The 25,469-nt window shown below is 36.3% G+C and overlaps 1 long non-coding RNA gene across 1 annotated transcript; it reads left to right on the top strand.

Moving 5' to 3' along the window:
* The first annotated feature begins 137 nt into the window (after positions 1-137).
* On the top strand, positions 138-24,969 carry LOC122351301. Its single transcript, XR_006251731.1, has 4 exons — positions 138-629; positions 1,100-1,227; positions 1,309-1,360; positions 24,885-24,969. It is a non-coding gene; the product is annotated as an uncharacterized LOC122351301 (long non-coding RNA).
* Positions 24,970-25,469: the final 500 nt, after the last annotated feature.

Genomic DNA, 25,469 nt, shown 5'->3' with positions numbered 1-25,469 from the left:
TTGCAATATTCTGAAGTGGAAGTTGAGCGCAAGCAAGTCGCGCGCAAGTTATACGCACTTCTCTGTGCGCGCGACCTAAAACATAACGGAACTCCTTATGCCCAAACCTAGTAACAAAACAGGTATAACTTAACATAACTTAGTTTCTAGTCGGGCTTACCTTGGCTGTACTCTCGTCTATGCTCAAAGAAACTGCGAGAAGAAAAACGGTGACACATGGAAGCCGCATCTTCGCGCCTATGAATAATGTCCAAAAGGACACGCTGCTGACGGATTCTTCTCCGTTTCAAGCGATTCTTGCCTCTCTTCTTTCCGAGCTTGAACTATACGTTTGTCTGCATCTTTGCTCTAAACGATATGTGGCCGTTGTTGAAAGTAATGTCTTGTAGAAGAGCCCACCACACCCCCTGTCAGGACCACGACCACCCATCAATACGCACCAACGCAACCCTGTTTAGAACAACTATCACTCGCGTTTCAACATTGTTAGAGGTTAGTTTAAGTCTTGGAGATCGGTAATTCTCTTTAAACAGCTTTGGCGAGGTGGATTTTAGGCGAGAAAACCAACTTTCCCTAAACGCGAGCGCATCGGGATTGAGCGCGTGAGACCGGAGCGTGCGAGATCCGAGGTAAACTTCTGCCGTCGCTTCACGTTCAGTAATAGACAAGACGTGGTTTACTATCAAATATCCAGCTTCAAAGGTGTGCTGTTAACTAAAAGCGTTTAAATAATAAGTCGATGTATTGTTATTTGACACATTAGCAAACCGTGCCAAAGGGTAGTCGTGTTGTTGGAACAAGTTCGCTAGTTTTTTAGCAAGTCTGTGAAGCTTAAATAATATACGATTCGCTGCTATTAGTTTAAACACCTTGAGTTAGTATGCTTGCTACTGGTGCATGATGTCTTTTAGCTAAGTACAGGTTGCACCAGATGAAATCCAGCTAGTAGCATGTTCGAGAACACAACTGATGGACCTATTAGAAAGAAACATGAGATCTACAAAGGCACCAGTATATATAGCATGCTTTGAACATGAACTAAGGATCCACTGCTGTTCAGATAGGCGTAGAACAGTGAGAATTACTTTGTAATTTTCAGATCATAAATCTGTAAGATCATTGAGTATGCAGTAACAGGATACTGGAATTGGGCAGAAGGAGAGATTTCATCTGTTTTCTGGCTCGCATGGAGGGTGAGAACCATCTACAGCACTGGAACACATTAAGGTAAAATCTTCAGTTTCGTTTTGTTGTAGAAGCATGAGTTTTCCTTTGCACGCATACTGATTCACTCTTTTTATATTGCAGGTGTTTTCTGTTGTGCTTTGCCGTCCTTATCCTTACGACAGAGGTCAACGCAGTAAGTGTGTGTTTTAATTTTCACTATATTAATTGGGAAAGATTAAGTACTGATTGTGGTGTCTCATCTGAGTCTCATTTACGGTGCACTAAACCAAACCCTGAAGATGAGTGGGAGTGTCCTTGTTTCTATTACAAGCTTCTCGTGTGCAATTTGCAAATATTTTGCCTTTTACAGATCTTTGCTGTATGCATGTTCCTTCATTAAATGCATGTTTTATTTCCATTCCATTGTTATAAGGCTGAAATGTAGCTGTTTCACAGCGGTAAGTTCTCACATCAATTAGGTATGGTTGTTAGTGGTAATATAACCAACTGGCATCCCACAGTGAGAGATAAACACTGGTCTGAAGTTAATGAAGAAAATGTGTTCAGAGTCTGTGAGTGGTTATGACAGTATGTGTCTATATACATCTGTTCAATATTATTATGATTATTTAAATGCTTTTTTTATTTTTTGCCAAAGATTTCTCCTAATGGTGGAGTTAATTTGGAAAAGTGTTAGTTTAAGATGAATAATGCTGCCTTGGGGTAAACTTTTCATTAACTGTATCCAAGTTCCTGGAATCTCCATAAATCTAATACTTAAAAGCAACTTTCCAAGAAGACTGGGTTCATGATGAAACAGAAATATAGCGACAGACATTTATATACATCATAATTTGTATAATGGATTATTGAAAGAGAAAACTTGTAGGATAGGACTTGGTTTCAAGCATAGGGTTTGGATTGAATGTTGAGATGTGGCCATTGCACCTCAAAAATGAAGGCATGTGAATGCAAGCTTGAAGATTTTAACCCAAAAATCAAAAATTGTGAAAATGCACTCAGTCTTAGGCCATCAGAAATGTAGATGAGTTTGTTTCTTCATCAAAACCGATTTGGAGAAATGTACCACTACATCACTTGTTCATCAATGGATGTTCTTCAGTGAATGGGTGCCGTCAGAATGAGAGTCCAAACAGCTGATACATTTTTCAATTTTCTTCCAAAGAGAATAATGCTGTTTGCAATAAAAATCTATCATTTTTCTACTTTAGACTTTTGCTTCTTGCTAAAATATGGGTCATCTATCTATGATATTGCTTTTGTCTATCTATGATAAAACATGTTATCTGAATCAGGAGAGAAATAGGCACAGTTTAGTAGCAAAACATTAAATTTAAAACATTAAGATTTAAACAAATATGTTGCTGTATTTTGATATTAAAGGATAACAGGTGACAGAGGAAGATTATGGGTTATATACAGTACACCTCGATAAAATGTCTTCGTACCTTAAAAACATGCAGCTCTTCACATCATAAGATGTTAAATTACGGATTTGATTCGTTACATGTGGAGTATATTTTTATCAGCGGTTTGGATGGAATAGATTTTAGGTTATTCACTAGTTTATCGTAAACACTGCCATTATGTTTTGTACAGATTAATGACTTCCACTGGACAGAACAGTAGTAGCTTTACCATTGGACAGCAGTCTCCATGTGCTATGATGTGAGTCTGAGGATGACTTCGACATGAGAACATCTTTCTTTTCCTGATGCACATGCTGATATGTGTTTCTGGCAACAGCCCATCCCCAGCAGCAAACAGCAAGTTCAAAAGAGCTGATACTTTGCCAGGCGCCTGTAAAAACTCCTTCAGCTGAAACTTCATTTTTTTAGCTGTAGATCTAGCCGTGGTATGCACCTTGGCACCTTGTTTTGTGAAGAAGAAGACATTGCGTACTGTATAAGCTGATTTTATAATAATATTTAGACTTTCTAATAATTCCACTGACTCAGTTTAAGAGACAAGTATACAGTCATTCAGTGGTTCTCGTGATATTCTGCTTTGGTTCGCTCTCAAATTTCAGTCTGGCCCATTGCAAGGTTGTCTACTGATACAAATATTAATTTTGATATGGCGGTTTTCAGGTCTTAATGCATTCAGGGAAAGGTTTTTGCAAGTTTGACAGTTTTAACAACACTGAAAAAAACTAATCGTTGCCCAACACTGATTATTTTGCTCATTTCTATATTTATATAACATTTACATATTCATATGATATATAGTGTATATTCTTTGTATTATTCAAAGACCCTTTTGTATTGGAAGAATTTTTAAGGTACTATTTTCAGATGTTTGTTCATTATATGACCATTAAATCAAACTGTCTTGCATACATACAAACTTATATAAAATGTGTGTATTTCAAAAAAGTGTTGTCTAATTTAATGAACAAAAGCATCTGAAAATACTAAGTAAAAATACTTCTTTTTCTATAACAAGGTATTAAAATCATATGCAAGGTTTTTTTAGAGTTAAACTGATTTCACTGAATAGAAGAAGAAAAAGCGTCCTTGTCTAAAGCCTTATCAGATTTTGTGCCTCCCTGATCAAAAACTTGTGACAGCAGCAGGCTGAGGCTGTGCATTATGCTGGTACAAGGAGTGTAGTGATTTCAAGTTTCATGCAGGCCAAGCTATTTTTAGACAGGCAATGATCCGGCCTGCAGGGTATGGTCATTGTAGGTGACCACACTTGGGCAGCAAAGACTACGCGTGATCCTCCACACAGTTTTGCACTTTTTGGAAGTTTTCCAAAAATTTATATTCGATCTAAGTCTACATGGTCATACTCATAACCACACTCTCACAGTCTTTGAAGTCGAGCCAAAATGCACAGTTGACCCAAAAAGGGTTACTCCACCCCAAAATGTTGTCATTAATCAAACTTTGTTCGTCTTTGAAGCACAATTTAAGATATTTTTAATGAAAACTGGGAGGCATGCGATTGTCCCCAGACCCGATGGAAAGATATGCTTTTTGTACAAATCAAAGCGTAAATATGCATCTCAAGACGTGTCTCTCCACTGCGTCTAAAACAGAACTGTGTTCGTAATGTAGCTTCAAAAACGTTGCTGTTGAACCACTGAAAAAAAAAATCATTTTAGGGTTATTATTGTGTAATTGTGAGAGATGGATATTGCTATTTACATGTAAAACAGAGGCCAGCTGGAGATGTATGAAGGTAAAACAGGTGCAAATACGATTGGAACTGGTTGGACCATATAATTGCAGATATTGCTTAATGCTTTCATTTAATTACAGCTCTGACGTGATATATCACTGCAGGTTGGTTGTTTGAAAAGAGCTTTGAGTATGTCTTTTTTGTCATCGTTGAGATGAAGCAGTTATCTGACCCTTTAGGCCTGATGAAAATGCTTTAAGAAAAGCATTTTGGGAAGGGATGGAAAACTTTGATTGTCGGGAAGTTCACAAAATGGTAATGCGAAGCACATTTTGTTTGTTGTGTGGGAAGATTTCACGATATTATCTTCATCCCCATGAGGTCAATTACTGGCTCTTGTTGTTTGACCTATGTTTGGATGGAAAATGAGTGAAATAAGCGCGTTAAAAATGTTCCAAGTTTTATAATGATATACTAGTTCGTTTTGCAAAAGAGCATTTTAACAACAATCGCATTAAAATACTGTATTTATGCACTGCATTTAGATCAGCAGCGTCTTCTGTTGGAAATTCCTTCGACCATATAAGGGAAGAGGAAATAGATGCGGTCACAGGGTGGTTCCCGAGGTTGTGCACGAGGATAAGAGCGCACGTGAAGCAAGTGTGTGCACAACGGTTTGAATGGGTGGACCAGAACTGCACAAAAGATGTCTGTTGGTGATAAGGACAGGAAAAACGCTGCTACATCGCCTGCCAAAATAATCTGCTTGGTCAAAAAAGCAAAACAATTGGGGGAAAATCTATTGTGTTCGATTAGAGGGATCGAGGCAGGATGTAAAATTGTTCCGAGGGGAAGACCTGTGCTGAGGAGCTCTCAGCGACACTGCAAGTAGCTCAGCCTTTGACATTTTTGGGATGTGTTGGGTTTGTAACGGATGTATGTTCTTTAGATCTACTCTGTGTTTGCATCGGTTTGAGTGTGTACTGTAGTTGGCCCACATTGAAGGGGTACCGTAGTTCCCACAAATGAGTTGGAGTGGCTCCACCCATGTCCTGTGTCAAAGAGCGACCCTCATGACCCTAGATTGGTATGAAGTTCGTGTATCGTGTGAACTTTCCCTGAAGCTGGGTAAGAGCAGCATGTACAAAAATGCAAAAGATACACTTTATATGAGTAAAATAGTTAATAAACATAAAATACATTTTATTTTTAAATCATTGTTTTAATAAACATGCTTTTGTTGTGCTTTAAAGTACACTTATTTTGTTGTCTTGATTAACATTCTAAAACACATTAAGTAGCCTATTTGAAAAGTTCTTTAAATGTACTAAAAATTCAACTTCATTGTTACAAATAACTTAACTATATATTCAAACACCCTGGTCTCATAAAATATATGTACCTCTGTGCACTATTTGGGCAACAACGTTTTATGTACATTTCATCAGTTCAAAAGAGAAATGTCCAGTAGCTCTAAATCACAGGTTCAATATGTTAACCCTGGCTCATTTTTATTATGTTAACATATGTAAGTATTACTACGTTTTTATTACTACGTTGCTTCAGTTACATATTGCTACGGTTCAGAATTGAAATATTTATCGGGGACTGCCGCTAAAAGTTAATGCTATATCAAATGGAAATATGTCCCACGCCAAATCCAGCCCTAAATCTACTCAATATTGTTAACAAATGCAAAACTTGATCCGTGAAAACCCATAGTTATGAAGCTGGATATGTGCGGTGATAACATTTTTTACAGTTTTACTGCCTCTAGTGTTTATTTCTTTTGGAAACTGAGCTGATGTACTTATTGGTACTTATTTCGTGGCTAGCTAAAAAGCGCACCAAGGTATGGAAATGCCATGAGACCAGCTCCCATTCAAAATTTCTACATTTTTTAATAAATGATCTGTAGGGTATTTTGAGCTGGAACGTCACAGACACATTCTGGGGACACCAGAGACCTCTATAACATATTGTAAAATGCGGCAAATCCTTTTAATTTAAGACTAATTCACACAAGTTGTTGGTCAGCTCCACATGATACTGTAGAAAAATAATGTTAAATTTAATAAGAGTACTTATATACATTTTCTACACAATCAGAATAGATTAGTGTACACCACATGTTACTGTTGTTAATAAAATAAAGTTTGTAAGCTTCCCGACTCAAGCTTAGTGCTTTACTGTTAAATGTGTATAAGAATGAAATAAACAAGAAATGAACTTTATTCATTTTATTCATGAATTTTCTCATATAATGTATATATTTGTCAAATCCTTCTGAAATTAAAAGAATACTGCACATTGTAACTTCTGAGTTAAGTCTATTTATTATCAAAGCATTTGGCAGTAATGCAGTTACATTTTGTCAAGAACTTGTGCTCTTAAAAAAATTCAGTCAGGGTCCACAGTGCTCCTAGTTAAAATAGTTAGTCTGGAGCCCTGAAAATGTATAAATTTAAACTGACATTCAGTACATATTTAAGTATATCATGTCTGTAATAAATACTATGTCTTAAAAAATGATTAAAACTACAAGGCAAAGGGTAGAAACTTTTAATCTCTTTCCTGTCTTTGACATTTTGTCTTTCATGGATCAAATTAAATTAAATGATTAATTAAAGCATGGATTTAAGACATACAGCAGAGGTCAATTCTGAAATGTCCGCAAGAGCTCACGCTGCCCTTGTTACATCACTTTCAAAAGTGCAGCTGTCTTAAGAATGTTAGGATTATTTTTATTACCACTTTTTTCATTTCCGTCTTATTATCGTCTCCTGTTTATCGTGATTGCAAATGTCTCGTAATCTCTGGTTGCAACACCGAGACATTGCATGGATACTGGTGTGTTGAAACACAGCTGATCTCAATTGACTGGCGTTCTCTTCCAACACTGGATGATAAATTCCCTCAATGGGCCTAAATATTTACTACATTCTCCAACATCCTCCTTGTTTGTGGCTTTTCTGTGCATGTGTGCCCATCCAGAATGCTTAAACATTTCATGGGAAAACATCCTTGTTTTAATGTAATACTATAATGTCACATGTTGAGCACAGAATGTGGACTTTTGAAAAAAACTAAATGTTCCTGCCTCAGTGACTCAGTGTTTCTACAGAACTTGCCTGTGGTATAGCGTAGTTCCAAGTAAACACTTGATATGTAAATGTAATTAAGTAGAGCTACCGAGAATGAAGCAATAAAGCAATAATGGCCAAGTGTTACAGTGATTTTTCCACAAGTGAGGGGTATTGGTTGACTCTGTATGACGCAGGGGGACCAAAATCTGTCAATTCGGTGGCCTGTTTGTTGCATGTAATGGAAGCAAATACTTGCATCAGCTGTAATTCACTTTTGGGATGTTATATAACGTGACATTTCAACGTGATCTCGTGAAAATTCATATGCATTTGACGTAAAATATGGTTCTATGAAAAGTACATTTACTTACGTTTTTATAATAGAACTAAAATGTACAAAACTGATTTTTTTAGCATCTAAACTTACAAGTACGTACATATTTTCATTAATTAAACGCACAAAACTGACGTATTGACTACACCTAAGATGGATCCTTATTAGTCAAGGCAAGTTTATTATAAAATCACAGCATTGACTGTAATCATTTTGTTATTTTTAATTGTCATATCAATGTCAATCAAGCCTTGTTTCCAATTGCATTATTAAGAAATGAAAACAATTAGTTCTGTTCTGATTTCTGGTGCCAGCTCATTTCCAAAAAAGTCTTTATAATGTTATACAAGACTTCTTAACTACTTAACCTTTACTAAACTACTGCACTACTTGCCAATGGGCCACAAAAGACATTTTCTCCGACAGGCTGACAACAGAACTATAAAATACACCAAAAGTTCAACATAATTACTAAATGAAACTATTTTATTGGGCTGTAATCCAAATCCGAATCCATATGACTGCAATGAACAGACCCAAATTCAAGCCTTTATTCGAGGATATTTATTTCCATCTAATGCTCATTGGCTTTCACCTGTATTCATCACAGATTGCAATATATGCCATGTTCCTGCATATTTTGGTCAACTGTATTTTAAATCCTTTTATATTCGCTAAAATGGATGGGTTTGAGTAGGTTAAGAGGTCTAAAAATCGCTTCTTGATACAACGATAAAATGCACTGATACGAAAATCGTAATTATATAAAATACACATAAATATTTAACTTTTTTAACAGAAAATATGTAGCGATTTGTACATTTTAAAGTAAATTATACACTTCTGTATCAACAAAAACTTTGAAAAATTTACATTTTGTGCTCATACATTTTATGTATTAATATCTACGTATAATCGTGAGATCTGGCTGAACATCTTAGTCATATTAGTTTAGCAATATTAGACAAGCAAGCATGCAGTTACACCGAATATCATATTCCTATTTTACTCAGACAGCACAAGGTTTATATGTAATATTTTAGCATTTAATATTTTACATTTTCTGCACTGATGGGTGTCTGTTAATGGTGCATAAAATCCCTGATAGCATTAGTTAACTTGTATAGCTCTACCGCATGGTTCATGTGATCACATGCTGGTTGTCATTTCACTGAGTATAGTTTGCCACATAAATGGAATGTAGTTTCTTGGAAAGACAGCAAAGTAACTGTTGCTGACTGCTCTTCCTGACCTATTGTGTCCAGTAGCACTGAAAAATCCCCTTGTCACTTCTCCAAATTTTAAAGTTGTTAAAAAAAGCACATTAGAGTGAAACATATGAGAGAAAGGGGGACTGGGGTACCGAAAGGGGCACTTACGTCTCGTTCCATAGATAACCACACAGTTTATCAGGCCTCATTACTTCATCTACACTACGGATCACTGTGATGTGGGCCGCTCTTAAACATGACATACTCATTTCTCTGTTAAATCTCTGCCTGTGGATGTTCTCCTTGTTCAATCGTACAGTTGTTCTCTTTGACTTTTTTTGACTTTGAGTCTTTTGAACTCCAATTCCTGAGTTCTTTTCTTCTTTTCATGTTGGCTGGTAATTGGTCCGAGGCACTACAGACAGTAAAAAAATAAATAAATAAACTTTTCAATTTTGCTTTTTCATTTTAGGAAGCTAACTTGCTTACCATGTCATGAACAATCTAATATTCCAATTCACACAAATATGTAAATGAGTGTGTTTTGTCATTTAAACAGCTTTATAAAGGATCTTGATCGTGATCTGTCGCCATGTTTGTTTGTGCTACAGGATTTACAGCATGCAAATTCATCAATTTCTCCCGAAATACATGATATTAAGTGGGTGAAGAATGATGAAGAGTGAACTTTATAGTTACTTACTTTATGTGTACTTTATGTGATAAGAATAAATCATCAAATTAAATCTGAATAGATTGTTATTATTGCTTCCATACACATCTGTGTGTATTTTACAAGCTTTGTATTTTACAAAGTTGTTTTACTAGTACGTATGTGCATTTAAATGTATGAAACCTAAAATATGCATTACGTGGTGAAGAACACTTCATAGCTGTGATAAGTCACTGAACTTTCTAAATCCCGTATGTGGGACAGTACCGTTTTCACCAACCTGTTTTTACAAACATTTTGGAATGTCTCATAAAAAATGCTGGATGGAAATGCCAAGATGCGCATATAAGAAAAAAACTTTTGATTGAAAAAGTCAATTGATGGGATAATGTGACTAGTAGCGGACCGATCTCGTTCACGTCATCTACTTTGTTACTTGGGGCTCTGAGAAAAGCCTGAGCAGAGTCTGTCGTCAAAGTATTTCTATTTAATTGACTGCTTTCCCAAACAGCAGCTTCCACCTCCGAAAGCAATGACTGCATTTATCTTGTTTGTCTGCTCGCGCTGAGGTTCAAAGAATTTATCGTATATGGAAAAAAGATTATTAAGTGGCTTCTCCTAGTTTTCTTAGTGATATTTAGTGCTAGTCTACCAGCAAGTGCCTTTGTTCTCTTTGGCTCATTGGATGGAAACGGTGCTTTGTTCGCAAAGGTTTAATGCGATAGTCCAGTTTTGTTTTATTTTTATTCAAATCTTTGGATGGAAACATAGCTAGTGACACATTATCCTTTAGAAACAATTACTGTGCTGATTTGCTACTGAAGAAACTAATTGAAAGAAACTAAATTATATGAAAAAGCGCTGCAAGAACCTCTAGAAAAGAACTTCTACAGAAATATAACAACATGCTTGCTTAGATTCGCAGGAGGGGGAATAACAGAATTTTTGTTTTCGGGTCAGTTGTGCCTTTAAATGGTTGATTTGAACTTCTTTTTGAATGTGACATCCCAGACATCCCTTTTTAAGGTAAGATATTTGAACTAATTTCAGCAAGCTCTTGATCGCAGCAGTGTAAAAACACAGTAATGCGCAAAATGTAGACTCAACACAACCAGAACATTTCATGTTAGTCACAAACCTCTCATTTTCAGTGTGCTGTATAGTAGACCTGAGGACATCTGCTCCTTCTTTGCACCCAAGGAGTTTAGACAAAGGCATGTGGAGATTTCACAATGCTAAATAGTCCGGGTGTCCAGTGCTGTTCTCTCTCATTTCCTTTTATAGCCTGCTTGCTGCTCTGTCTTCATTCATGATTTCTAAGACTTTGCTCTCTCATTTTTCCTACTCTGCCAATGCAAAACTGATCATGTTGCTTGTCTTTAGAGAGGTAACATTTTCAAGAGTTGCATTAATGTCCCGATATGAATATACCTCCTGAAAAAAAATGTCTGATTTGCAACACATTTGTAATAGAGCATATTTAAAGCAGCGATAATTGTTTCTGAACCTAACACAGCAATAAATATCTATTCTGTAGGTGTTTGTTTCAACAAAAAGATGCTATCTACATTAATTTCTGCATGTGCAATACTATGTTGTGATCTCAAAACACTTTTACCATAGTGCACGATTTGTAAAGTAATACATTTTGACATTTATACCACACTATCTGATCCATGCATATGGCCTTTCTAACATAGTAAAGTTGCTTGGTAGCCCACCTGGTACAGCATTGCACTTGTGATGTGTCAACAGTAACCTATGAAACATGCAGAAAACATGTATGGAATTGCAGAATCCAGACATAAAAATGGAATTTACTGTATAATACAGAATGACGCAGAATTTTGAATTTTGGATGAATACATGGAGAAAATGAATGAAAAATGATATTTGGGAAAAATACTAAAATTGCTAAAAACAAAATTTAAGGGGGGAAAACGTATTTCATAGCAAATAGCACCTTACTTTTTTTTAACTTTGTTCGTGCCTTTCACGCTGAATGCACTTTTAGCACCAATCACTGGACAGCGCACTTATAAAGTGCTGTGAAATGCAAATGTAATAATAGGCTAATGATAATAATGAAGATGATAATAATAATATTAATAGTAATAATAATAACAAGACTGTAGGATGCATAAAAATGTTTTCTTGTTGGCCTAGTTTATTGACTTTATGTAACATTTATTCATGATAAACTTAATATGAATGAAGTTTACGCCGCTTGCAGTAGCCTAGAGTCCAGTAGCCTGTGGTGAATATAATAATTTATATTATAACAAAATAAAAGATATTATGAAATAAGCCATGAGACCACAAGAAATATATGTCGATGCCTCAACATAAGAAGTCGTGGCCACGAGAAATGGATGTTGTTCCCTCAACATAGCATCTCGAGACCACGACATAAGGATGTCATTACCTTGACCAAACGATCTCGTGGCCACAGCATAATATCACATATGATATTAATATGACGTTCCTTCTAAGTAATATCTCATGGCCACAACAAAACTAAGTGAATCAAAGACAACCCAACCCTCCCTTCATCATAGGCATCTGATCTTATGGCTGTTTGAAAATAAAATGGTTTTGTTATCATTATTACGTAGAAGTGCCATTTGTCCACTTTAAGTAAAGTAACATAAGTAAAATGGCAAGATGTGAGACTTATAATGCATTATAACAATGAAATATAATCCATTGTAACTTTAGTGTATGAACTGTGCTCACTGTGTGTTATAAGTGATCATACTCTTAAAAGCTATCACCACAAACACATTAAAAACTGTTCTTATGAATATCCATGAGATTATGCAACATATTATAAAGTTATTTATAATGTATTTTGTATTCTTTGTAATGCCTTAAGTATACTCTTGTAATATATTGTAATTGTGGGCTTCATAGAAAGTGTTACCACATTTTAAGCTACTGGTTTTTCTCTTTAGATGTTTTTCCTTTTTCCTATTCAATGCCAAAATAGGCAAAAGTGAGAGAGAGAGAGAGAGAGAGAGAGAGAGAGAGACTTTATAGTTATATTTATAGAGGGACCTGAGTCATGTTAGGGAGACATTATCAGACATTGAAGAAGGGCTTTTTGGTCATTAACCATCTACTCTTCATATTTTCTTTAGGAATGTGAATCACTATGTTTTTGGTTCGTCAGCCGGTAGTTAAAAAGAATGTCTCCAGATAGGAATGTTTATTTTCTTTGTGGTATTGCTCAGAAGACCTTTACAACTCCTTTCTCACAGTCTGACCAAAAGATTGACTCATAATGCTTGGCACCTGTTCAGTGTACTGTCTGGCTGAGACTAAGGCCGTGTTTGAGTAGTAAGCATATCCATCTCTGCATTCTATATACACTCTACTGTTTATTTTTAAATAATATATGAAGCGGTATACACAACGCAGCAGTAAACATTTCAAATGCATGTAGTGAGGTCATGTGATAATGCGTGCTACATTGCATTTTTTAATTGAGCTGTTGACTTGGTAACACAGCCTGATCAAGACACCACTACAAACTATGATTCACTTATGCTTTATGATGACTTCACATGGGAAACTTAAGATTAAAATAAATAAATAAATCAATCGAATGTAATCATACATAAGTAGAGAGCATATCTGTGGGGACGTATTAACAATTCTTCCACAATCTGTAAGTGCTCAGAGTCATTAAGTTTGGCAGCCTTTCTAATTTGTTTCTTCCTGCGACATCCCAGTCCTGTCCATACTCCCTTTCAGATTTCTCCAATCTGTCTCCCCCAGCACTCTGTTTATCTGGTCTATCTATCTCTATCACTCCTTCTTTCATTCATCTTTAATTCCTTGAAGGATTTCTATGAAATGTTTTATTTACCAGAGCAATTCTAATTGTCCCTCAGAGCAACAACTGGGAATAAAACTATATCAGTGTCCATTTCCTCTGCTTATCTCCATATAGTTTCTTCTGGATGGATATCACACATCTGGAAACCGTTCTCTATTAATTCTAATATATAATAGTGAGGCATTGATAGCGTTTGCTCTTTTGGGGGAAACTAAACTAATATGGCTTACATTTACTCGTCTCTGCATATTAAACTATACTGAACAAATTTAACCTCGGTACCTTATTGTCATGAATTGTTTGATTTATGTTAACTCATCCACATACAACAAGCTGTTTTTGGTTTCTTTGCATAGGTTGTCTCTACTAAATAAATCCATTAGCAGCTCCTCTTCAGTTCATTTTGGATAAAACTGGGTTTCCAGAAACTTGCCTTTGGAGCTAAGTCTTACAAGCTGCATATCCTGTGTACGGGCCACAGCTGCTCACATGAGAGGGCCAAAGGAATGTCCATAGTTTCCGTCCGCTGGCTGTTTTTTTTTCAGCACTTATTCACTTTTGTCGTATGACCAGTCTTCATACCCCTTAATCTATGCCTTTATACCCCTTAATCTATGAATTATAAAGTTATTGCTACTCTCCTTCACACACAGATTGCATTTAACCCGAAATGTTGTTTTTCTCCGTATAGCAAAAACTGCAAGAAATATATATATTGAACATTAATAGAGCAACATATATTGTGTGAAAAGAAGTTTAAAAATCTTTATGTAAATGTAGGAGCTGGTAAGTGGAGCTTAACCCCACACACGGGTAAATCTCTAAAAGGTGCACCCAACATAATGTATGGCATTTATTATCTGAGTCTAACCATGTCATGTCAGCAAATGAAAAAAGTCAGCCTTCTATTGCTGTGCCTTTAGCCCCAACACCAGGAGCACTCTTTACCCCAAATACCATACCTACAAACATTTACTGCTGTAAATAAAGTTTAAGGTTTTGATTAGCTGTTTCAGGTCAACTCATCTCATTAGTAGAGATTGCAAGACTTAAATTGGAATTTTAATAAGGCAGACATGAAAAATGTGCAGTGGTTTGAGGTCTCTCTCACTCGCAGGTTTAGCGGAATTTTGAATTGGTCTACATATATAACATGCCAAATATATCATCTTCCATCAATGGTGAATGAGAATGTGCTAAAAATCTGGACCTGTTGGCAATTCAAAATTCTGCTGTGTGAACTGAGTTCTGATGAAAAAATACATTGGAGATGACCTACAATCAGAGAGCAAGATACAGGGCAGCAGGAGCATACATCCATTCTGATATACATTGGAAACACAGCAGATTTGATGGTCAGCGCTGTTCATCAAGTTTGTCTGTTGGTAAATTGTTTCACATTAATGCTGTGTATATCATTCAAGGTTTTACTAGTCTTGTCATTCAGCAAACATCTTGTCAGAAGACTTTCATTGTATAAACTATAATTCTTATTTTATAACTTGGCCAGTACCGAGTTCATTTCAAGTTCATAATAATAATTTTATTTTACTCAAAAATCCCACTTCCAGAAGGGAACCCCCAAACCACTGTTGAGCACAGCAACCTCAACCAGTGAGAACTGGGAAATCCCTCTTATTTGAAAAGAAGTGTGTAATGTTTTTATGATCTCTCTATTTCTAAGATATGACTCCTGCTATATGTCTGGTTTTGAGAAGATGGTCCCGTTCCGTTAAATTCATAACAAAGATTATCTCCACCTGCGTGTGTCTGTACATGCCTGCATGTCAGTTTTGTTATGAGCTTGTGTTATGTGGATATTGGGTACCTGGCACAGACTGGGCATTTTGTGAAGAATAATTAGATCAATGCAATCAGTCATTGTAGACATAACACACCCACATAATCATAAATGCACATTGCCTGACTCTGATCCTCTTTATACTCTTTTTTTTCCTCATGGTTTATGGTTACCCAGAGTGCACTGATAGGGGCCATCTACTTCCTTTTTTCTATCCTCTACTCCCTGTCTTTATCTCTGTCTAGATGGGATGCTGGCACACAGTCTCAGTAGAGGCAGGTCCTCTGAGCCCCTGATAAGATATAATATCAGGCTACAGTCTGCATCAGAAATAAAAATTCACTGAATGCGAATGAGATCACTCAGATCACTGATCTCTTATACATACATAAATATACATACATATATACACGCACAACATATATACACGCGCAAACACACACACACACACACATATATATATATATACATAGAGAGAGAGAGAAGGGTATTTCAGGAGAGATTTGGGTGGGTTATGTAAGAGCTGAAGTTTTTTTATAGTTTGTAAGCATTTGCTAGCCACATAAATAAGAGTGAGGAATACAGTTTAGAATGTAACTCTAAAAAAAGGCTCCTTCAGTATTTTTACTTTGCCTCTGTATCATGTCAATCAGCACATATCCTGTAGTTGGCCTGCTGTGCACATGCCATTAAAAAAGTCACAGGGTAAACATGGGTGCATTTACTTTCATGCAAATTCATTGCACAGTAAAACTATGGATGTAACTGTCAGTATCTGACCTGTTTTGTCATGCGTTTCAGTTCCTGTTTTGCCTTATTTGGTCACTTTCCTGTCCTTGTTTAGTATGATCATTAGTTGATTCTCCACACCTGTCTGTCCCTGGATATGCTGAGTTTATAAGCCCAAATCTGTTCAGTTCTCTCTATTGGCTTGCTCAAGCTCCTGTTGTGATTATTCCCAGTATTTCCTTGATTAAAAGCTGTTAAACATTTCCTCAATGCCTGCAGCAGCGTTACGTGAGAGTCATGGCACAGTTTGGTTCACAGTTTTGGAGCAACGGTTTAGGGTTTCTCCATAGATTTATTTTACCAGGACTCTAGCGTGCTCTTTTAATATTCTTCTCACGCATTCGCTTTTGTATGCAGACAGTATATAACTCCGTGGACTCATTCTTTCCATAACAACTCGCTGAAACATGGCATATTTTAGAGTCATGCTCTCTATTATAGTTTTGTGTAGCTTATATGACAGATTTGTTCTTCACATGTTGTGCTTAGTGGCTTCTTTTCTTTCATTTTTAGAGCGATTCAAGCTATACAAACCATTTTTTGAAGTTTCTCTGCTGGGGGTGAGCCAAGAGAGTATTGCAATTACGTATCGTGGGTGGTATGAGTTTTTCTGCTCATTCAAATATCGATACACCCCTAAGTAAAACTGTGACAAACTGAGCCATAATTAAGTCGTTGCACCTTCAGTGCCCCAAAACCAGAGGACACAGGCTAACCTCATGTCACATGTGCGCTTAATAATAGACACAAGCATGCAGGGCCAGTCATGATAGCTTGTTTGTGTGTGTGGTCAATTCCTATCACGCAGTATCATCCATTATATTACACGAGAACATATGTGAATCAGCAGGAGGTTGTGGAGAAATCTTGAAAAACTCATAAAGCGTGCTGGTATTCTGAGCTTTACAGCCCAGCTGCTGCTAGCACTCCCTCAGACATGTGAAACAGCACAGTCCTACTGAACTCCCACTGACCTGTGTGAGGCTCACACTCGAGCACACGCACACACACTCACACACACATGCACATGCGTACACACAGGTCACATTCCACTCCCACCGCAACTCATTATAAAGATCCTGTAATTGGCGTGTGGTATGGATGCCTCCTCCAGCTCCGTCCATCAGGCTTCTTCTTCTGAACCTGTCCACTTTGTATCTCCACCTATACTGAAAAAATCGAACGCAGACGTATCATGCAATATTTTTCAAATTATTTTTTTATTGTGGCAGAAGTCATAGTTAACGATTGGTTAATAGTGAGAAATAAAGAAAATAATAAAACTCTAACCATATTAGGGACGCGCTGATCTGATACTGAGGGTCTAGTGGAGCAAACGATCGCGAAACCCATGGTTCGGATCATACAAGATTTTTTTGGATCATCAAAAAAAAAGAAAAACAAATCATTTATTACTAAAAAGCTTACTTTAAGGATTTCTATAAGCCATCTGAAACTAGCTACTAGAATAACTGCTAAAGTCACTAATACAACAAGAACAAATTGCACAAATAACAAGCATAGATGAACAAAATTATAGGCTAAATAAATACACTAATAATAGTATTCAGATGCAAAAAAGTAATAATTAAGTGTAAAACAACACAAAATACTTACTGCATGAGTTAAATACAGATTAATCTTTGTTAAAGCTGTTGTGTTGTTACTGGTCCGTAAAGATCACGGATCGTCTACAATCTGTTGAACCTTTATCAGGATCAGCTCCGATACCCTCATTTTCTGCGGACTGGATATCGGTGAGATGAGACCGATCCAAATCTGATATTGTGCATACACTATTCTGTGTTATTGTTAAGCCCCATGAAAGCACAAAAAAACATTTTAAAGCACCATGAATTTTTGTGCACTGTATTTCAAGTTTATTTCAAGCATTTCCATAGTTTAATGTGAGGTACAGATGAATATTTAATTCATTAAATTTCACAAACTCTTCTCTCCGCTGCGTTTTTCATCCTCCATTCAGTATTCAAACTCTGTGTCTCATTCGGTTACTACAGTCAGAACGATTAAACTCTCTTCAAGAGCGCACAGTAAGAGAGGTTTAATCCATAATCAATATCTCTTCCCTTTGTACTTTGACCTTTTTTATACCAGCTCAGGGCTGCGCAAGTATTACTAGATATTATAGAATTACTGTGCACCTGTGATTTTTCTAGAGAATCTTTAGCTGAAGTATAATCCACTGACCAAAGTTTATAATAGTATTCTATGTAGTAGATTGTGTTTAATACACAAAAGAGTGACAACCAGGTCAACACAGATAAGTAAAGAAATTCTACTTTGATTTAAAAAAAAAACAAACAAAACTGCGCTGGTATCGGATTAGATTGCTATTGGCAGATACTACCAGTTTTTGGTATAGGATCAGATCGGTTCCAGTAGTATACCACACTGTTCAAACAAAAAGTGTGTTAATGTGATGTGGAAAAAATACCTTGCTATTTTTACCTTGCTGTAAAGTTATATACAATTTTGTAGTTTTTAATCATTTTAAAGCCTTAAAATGATATTTCTGCTCTAATAAAAGGAATAAAATATGAAAAGTTTTAACTGAAGAGTTAAATTTTTATATGAAATATGTAAAAGCTTCACATTTAGGATTGTAATTTTGCTAAAAATTGGTCTCATGTTTAAATTACTCATGTAGTCATCCTTTTTAAGAAAATGGGTATTTATTACTTGTTTTATTGACAAGCAACATAAAGCTACTCTTGACAATTGTGGGGTGTGAACACCTGAGGGGGCAGGTGCTTTACCCCTTATTACCAAAGAGAGGAAAAAAAGATTGAAGAAATAAATAATTGAAGAAAGCAGAAGGATGGCAGAAAGACTTACAGAAATGTAAATTGGAGAGAAATCGTGGTGCTTCAGAGGGAAGTTTGTCTGCGGTTCATGTGGGCCATATAATGATAGTGTTGTTCAGGAACAGCTTTCGTCCTGGGCTGAATTATAAGTAAGCTGTGAACTACACCATCTGTTGCCAGACAAACTGATTTACTGTAAAAATGGTTGCAAATTGTATACAGTGTCTTGTTTTTGATGTTACTGAAGGAAAGGACAGTGTCTGGTACATGTGTGGATGATGTGAGCATCTATCTTTGTTTCAACAAGCAACATAGAAACACATACACACACACTCTTGTCTTCTATCATCTTTCTAATCAGGCTCTCAAGCCGAGACGAGAGCACAGCTAAGGTGAAAGGTCAACAGAGTGCAGAAAGTCAGAAAGCTTTAAAGTGATCTGAGGTTCTTGACTAGGGTCACTGTTCAAGCAGACAGCTGAATAGTTAGAAGTCTTATTCAGTTACAAAACATCTCCCTTCAATCAACGATTGAGTCAGGGTACAGCTCCAGTTTAATTCTGGCTGAATTTAAAGCCACAAGTGGCTTCATACGCGCTCAGACATCAAACATCAGCCCTCATCATCATCCACAGCTTTGTAGTGTATATGAGAGAAGGTTTCAAAAGTGGACTATTGTGTTTATATTTCACCTCAATGTTGTTTTATGTCTTTAAACTGAGATTCTATTTCATTGTCTTCAATCACTTTGAGACCATTTACAAAAATGTCAATATTTTATGTTTACAGTAATATTCAGTAGCTTTAACGCAAATGGTGTCTGCAATGTATGTTTTTACAACGATGCAAGAAAATCTAAATAGCTGGAAAACTCATTTCCTTTTTTCATAATTTCTTAACACTGGAAATACTCCTTAATCTGAAGTAATTGTAAAAGATAGAAAATGACCTTCACAAAAAAGTACCGTGTGATGCCGGTGGTGGTATCACATGGCAATAACTTTAATACAGGCCTACCTTACAACTTCAAATGATAACCATACACTTGATATCTATAGATTATTTCAAGAAATTATTTCATGATGCTATTTCGGTGGCTTTTTTCTTAACAGAAGCTGGATGTGTAATACATTGCACATACTGAACAAGAACAAACTGCACTTTAAAATGTCTGGAAAAAAGAAAAACAACTAAGAATTCAGTTCTGGTTGCCTAAAACTTTTATAACAGGAAGGATGTCCCAATTCTCTCTCATGAGGCTGTCATCTGAGAACAGCCATTAGCACATTTTTTTTTTTTTTTTTTCAAACTGCAACCCCTACGGTATTTTGCAGTGTTCACAGAGGAAGCCTTATTTTCTTTATTTATTGTGTAGAATATTGGCTAATGGTTCAGGGAAAAAATAACTAAAGGCAGTTTTTGCCTAAATCACCTAAAAATCTGCTGTCTGTATCACATGCAATGACGGTAACTTGCTGCTTGGCTACCATAATATGGTGCATTGTTAAAGAAATCTACTAGCTAACAACTTTTCTCATACATCCCTTGTGTAAGCCATGTTGGTTCAATAATAGACATGACATAGCACTGCTTGTGGAGTTATAACTTATAACTCTAATAAATTATTACTTCAAATTAGACCAAATTAATCTCAGTTAATTGCTGTAAATAACTAATATGGCATCATAGAACTGTGCTATTTTCAGGACCAAATTATAACAAGCTCAGGACCAACTAAAGACCAGCTTAAACCAGTTCAATCCAGCTGCTGTGCTTCTTTTTTTCATGTACATATATTGTGAGAAGTCGACATATTGATTTTAGCGACACGGCTATACTCTTGGATATCTTTGTGGTGTCATTATATGTGGTTTCTAGTTTTAGTTTTACCGCCCCTTTAAGAAGATTGAGCTATGCTAACCCTCAATTCACATTCATGAATTAGATCTTTACAATCCACTCAAAAGCTCGCCGTCTGTCCCTCGCAGCCTTCATACGTCCGTGGTACATTAAACATGGCGTCCACCGTGACTAAACCCTATAATCAAATATAAACCAAGAACATATTGTATTTTTTATTTGTTTAGTTGATCAGTCTTTACGCCTATTTCACTGTCCAGAGGAAAAGGCCTGAAGCATCTGGATCCCAGCGTGTTCCAGACACCTGTTCGATGGTTTGGCCAAGGCTGGACAACAGTGCTGAAATGGTTGTGGGAATTATGGTTTTGAGGTTAACCACAGAGAGTTATGACTGGCGCATTGAGAACAGCATGAGTCATGTTGCCTTTGTGTATACAGGCAAACACTGACCTCCATAAATGGATGTTTCTTTCTCTTTATCGTAATAACACCTTCCCATTTAAACAAATTGAATGGAAGTCATTTTTGTGCCATGTGCCCGCACAGTTATGTAAACTAGCAGTGTTTAAGTCATTACAGTGTCATCAGGCTGTCTTGTAAACACCACAAAAGGTGATGTCCAGCAAGACACATCAAACAAAACCATGTCTAATTGTGTGGACTTTTATAATGGCCACCCAGTGGAACTGCTTGCAATTTAACCACGTAACTGATACTAATTTATAACGATGCTTTCAAACAACCTTTGCGTCTTGAAGGTGCACTTAGTAAAGTTTATGTTATGCTAGCTGATATGCAGCATCACGCAAAAGTAATAGTTTTCCTTTATTAATATGTTTGAAGCAGGGTAACAGTAAGCCGTATGCATCTGAAGAGTGAACATAGAACAAGGCCATATGAAACCTCGAGGAGGGGACGGGTTGTGTCTCAAATAGGAAAAAGACACAGATCACTGTTATCTTGCTCTTTTTTTCTATTTATAAGACACGTTAATCTCTCTGGTACTAGGTGCTTCCTTCATAAATTCTAAGCTTAGAGAATTTGTAGTCTAAACATGCTTTTATGCATGCTGTCACATCACCACCTTTTGAGAAAAAAATTATGATTGTGTGCACTTGTACTGTACTGCACTTAATTGCATTTAATATAAGCGTAAACTATAATCGGTTAGTAATAGTAAGGTAGTTGTTAAGTTTAGGTAGATTATAGATGTAGAATAAGGCATTAATATGTGCGTAATTACTACTAATAAATGGCTAATATTCTATTAACATGCATGTTAATAAGCAACTAGTTAGCAGACACTAAAATAAAGTATTACCTTATTCTCATAATAAATATTCTTTACACAGTATGCTAAAGTCTCTTTTAATGTACTTCAGTCTATAACAATACTTGAAAATGAACAAAGAGTTGTTCCTTACATCATTATTTGCAGCATGTGTTAAAATTCAGCTATTAAATAGACTGATTATATGTAATTTGGGCATAATTGTTGAAAGATCTTTGCAGATGAATGCAGATAGTTTCATGCTGAAGTCAGGGCTCTGGAATGGAACATAGACTTCTCTCTGTCTCTTATTTAAGGAGGCTTAAAATGTCTTTGAATGAATGAGGCCTATTGAACATTCAGCTTCCTACTACATAACAACAAGATGCCTTTGAAATATGTATCATAAATATGTCTTGACAGTTGAGAACTCTGAAGTACATAACATGCTTTCACACTACAGCTCTGTATGGTTTGGTTGATATAGACATTTCTACAGGATGTGAAATAGACTTAAAGGTGAAGTGGCAGGTGGGTGGTTTTGTATAAAAACAGTGTGCACGATTTCGTGAGTGTGGCTTCGAGCTTCATAGTTAGACGATTGCAGTTCGGTTTTCATTAATCTATGCCTCTGTTGTCTAGTTTCATTGTTGCTTTAGTGGTCAGTGTTGTCTGGGACATTTCTCGCCTGTGCAGTAACAAATCTGCATCTGTGTTTTTGCTCTCTATGTTTAGTCTGTTTTTTTTGTCTGTTTTTTTTTTTTTTGTTTTTTTTTGTTTTAGACATAGCCAATGGCCTAACAGACAGACTTCTGACCTTCCTGTAAGAGCTGAACAGACTGCGCCAAGTGTTTCGTACCATGCGGGCTTGGCTTTAGCCCAAAGAACATTTAGACATCAGAACATCACTCTTAGTGGGAAATAAATTTATTGTTCACTTTTAAATGTAAAGGGACTTCATTGTGAAAAGTTTTTTTTATTTTGTTTTGTTTAAAGGTAAACGGTTCACTTTGTGCGTTTCTACCAAAATATGAAGCAGTAACTTTTTCAACGTTGATAAAAATAAGAAATTGCTCTTGAGCAGCACATCAACATGTTAGACTGATTTCTGGAAAACCATGTGACACTGAAGACCGCATTGCATGATTAGTATGTTAAAATCATCATGCTTTATTCTCAGCTCCTGGCAGGAAACTGAGCTCCTTTCTCTGTTATGATTCAGAGTTGTTACTCATTACCCTTTGTCCTCTAGTGGTTCGATTTGGAAAACCTCCTATTTCCATGGACGAAAAAACACACTCTTGAGCGCATACTCAAGACCTTTTTTCACAACTTGTGTTGCGAGTGAACAAATGCTAATCAGGTGATCTTTGTCTCGGGCTTTTCGGGGAAATGCTTTTCCAGGTAGCGGTGGAAAAGGACGTTTTTGTGGGGAAAGCGTGGGGTGGAACAGGATAGAACACAATACTCCTCTCATCATCTGCTATAATCATCAACTATTTAGCAATAAACTGAAACTGGCCTGTCTTAAACTCATTGTTTAGGCTGCCATGACGTTTGTGCTACTCTTTAGTTCTTCATCTTTCCCACCTTTTATAAAACAATGCTTCCCTATGGAGTCATCTGCATGCATTGTTTAAAAGAAGACCGTTAATAGCAGTACACATACAGCTACCATTTGTTTGATATTAGGCTGTTACACCATCCTCTTAGTATTTCACGTATTTGATAAATAGTACATTTTTAATTCTTTAATTTGATTTTAAATCTGGGCTCTGCATTACGAATATTTGAAAGGAAGGACATGCAACTTTATGTTTCTTCTGTCCGAGGTCTCCTTTAAAAGAATTCTTTGTGACTTGAGGCAGGAGGCTCAATGTGGCCTTTGTTGCTTGCAAAGCATCTCATGTCAGACGAACAGGGAAAAATGTCTCTGAATCACTTTGTCTGACAGCGGTGAAAAAAAGCAGACAGTTTTGTCTTGGTCTTATGCGTTCCATGGACACATAGGGCTGTTTCAGCAGTCTGTGGGATCAGTGTGTAGGTGTGAGCAGACGTTCTGCCCTCATAGAATGAAACCCTCTGACAAATAAGGTCCCCTCACAAAAAGAAAAAATAAGTCATGTGTTCATTAGCTGCATTCATTAGTGCCATTCATTTACAGACCCCCTAAGCTGAATTCCTACAGTTAATGCACGTCACAAGTTAGAAATTAACTTTTCTTTACAATGATATGCTTTGGTTGGCACTAAGTTCAAACTATGTAGTCCAGCTATGTAATATATGTATATTGTCAGAGTCCTTGTGTGTACAAAAGATTATTACAATGAATTAATGTCAGAAAGAATATCTTGAAGTATTCAAAATAAATGACAAGTGTATGGTAAAAGCTTTAATGTGATTTATATATAACACAAGGACAATCCACCAATTGCTTATTTTCTTCCAAAATAAAAATGGGAGATTCTGTAAGTGGTTGGTGTTTTTTTGTAACGTAAGTAGTTGGGTTGGTTTAGTAAGACTTTATAAAACCTTACCAATTAATATTTTTGAAAATGTCTGTCATTGTCTGTCTCGCATAAAAAAGAAGGATGGTTTATTGGGTGTCATAGTTTGACCGTGAGTCATTAGAGTGTCTGGAACATGATGGGGATTCACATCAAGCTACCACATTAAAAAAAACCGACAGCACTGTGAGAGCCTCTGGCCCTACATCACAACGTTCAGCATTCTTGTTATTTACAAAGTGAAATATGCTATAAATCAAATACACTTTGTGATTTTGCATGCCATAACATCTGTTGGCATCGAATAAGCACATAACCCAACTATCTTTAAATGTGCCATCTTACCATTGTCTTTTTTTTTTCTCTCTTCCTCAGGGAGTGAAGAAGAGCGGTGGACCATGTGGCGGGAGAGACTGCAGCGGAGGGTGTCAGTGCTTTCCTGAAAAGGGTGCGAGGGTAAGTTTCATCCTTTTAGACAATCTTAATCCATCCTACGCCACTGTAATGGATTTGATTTCACCGATATATATGCACAATCCAAAATACAGAACCAGTGGAAATTTTGTCATGAAATATACTAATTTGTGATCTAATCTCGCGCTTGCATTCAAGAGATAAAACCCAATATTTCAATGGATAAGTAATAAAGAATATTGGTATTTGCTTGTGCAACACTTTCAAACTAACACAAACATATTTTTATATCAAGATCAAATTTGAAAGTGCATGTATATTAAACTTTAAACATTAGTTTAAGTTGTATTGAACTCAACAGGATGACTTAATTTTTAGTATATATATATATATATTACAGTGCAGTCCTTTATTAAATCATAGGTGCTTGACAGAGCATCAGGCTGTACAAGAAGTGTTTGCTACTTCACTATATCTGTAACCTTTCGTCTTTTTTGCGGTGAAAATAATGCTCCTTAGGGAGGGTGGGGGAGAGAGGAAATACAT

Source organism: Puntigrus tetrazona, chromosome 9 (assembly GCF_018831695.1).
Source record: "Puntigrus tetrazona isolate hp1 chromosome 9, ASM1883169v1, whole genome shotgun sequence".
NCBI classification, from domain to species: Eukaryota; Metazoa; Chordata; class Actinopteri; order Cypriniformes; family Cyprinidae; genus Puntigrus; species Puntigrus tetrazona.
This window is presented reverse-complemented; position numbering and strand designations above follow the sequence as displayed.